The following is an 877-nucleotide window of genomic DNA, read 5'->3' as shown; positions in this document are numbered from 1 at the left end:
ACGGCGTGAGAAATAATGCCGGTCAAATAAGTGTTTTCAATTCAGTACAAAGACACGTATTGTAATACAAAATGAAAGTGTATGGCTGACTGCAGAGAAAAATCATACAGACTTGGTGTTCTCTGATGACTACTTAATAATGGTATGAGAACAGGTACTGACTACCTTATGTAATTCTTTGGTAAATATAAAGATAACTTTCTGGACTAAAATCCTGGGCCATCGTCTCATTTTCCTGTAATATCCCATTACTACAAGACACCAATATTATCACATTCGATTTTTTTAAAACTTACCATGTCGTATCAGTTGTCAAACAACCGTAGAAATGTCCGACAAGTGTGTCTTCTAGCCAAAATAAATTCTTAAAGGCTGGCAGATCACAAGTCACAGGCGTGGGAGAGATTTCTTGTGACGACTGTGATGACAACAACACTCTGCGATTCGGATAAAACCTGCTGTGCTATTTTGTTATATTTTTTTATTTATCTCATTTTGTTGTGAATTATTTTTTTGTTGATTTACATCATGGAGGTAGAAATTTGTTTTTTAATTAGGTTTATGATAATTTAGATGTTGTGATTTTTTTTTTTTACGGAATCGCATGTGTTGTTTATCATTTTTATCTAAGAAAAAGATTGTCAGGTTGTACTTTAGAATTTAATGGGGAAAAATTGTGAAAATATTGTGTGGATAGATTATCGAAAATACACATTCCAGAAATATATCAATTCCTCCAGAAATTTCGTATAATAAGCCGTATACCGTTTGGCGTAAAACAGTTGCCATTAAGGAAAATATTAAGGTATAAGAAATAGCTTTTAGATTTCCAAAAGCTCATTCCCAGCCATTCAAAAACACGTCAGATATATCGCTG

General features: G+C 33.1%; 1 long non-coding RNA gene across 1 annotated transcript in view; it reads right to left on the bottom strand.

Annotated features, from left to right (window-relative positions):
- LOC119591266 overlaps positions 1-455 on the bottom strand; it is a 4,753-nt gene extending 4,298 nt beyond the window's left edge. The window contains exon 1 of the long non-coding RNA XR_005230326.1: positions 297-455. This is a non-coding gene — a long non-coding RNA (uncharacterized LOC119591266). The remainder of the gene's footprint in view (positions 1-296) is intronic.
- Positions 456-877: the final 422 nt, after the last annotated feature.

The sequence above is a fragment of the Penaeus monodon genome, chromosome 28, assembly GCF_015228065.2.
Source record: "Penaeus monodon isolate SGIC_2016 chromosome 28, NSTDA_Pmon_1, whole genome shotgun sequence".
NCBI lineage: Eukaryota > Metazoa > Arthropoda > Malacostraca > Decapoda > Penaeidae > Penaeus > Penaeus monodon.
The sequence above is the reverse complement of the archived record's forward strand: the minus strand, read 5'-3'. Positions and strand labels throughout refer to the sequence as shown.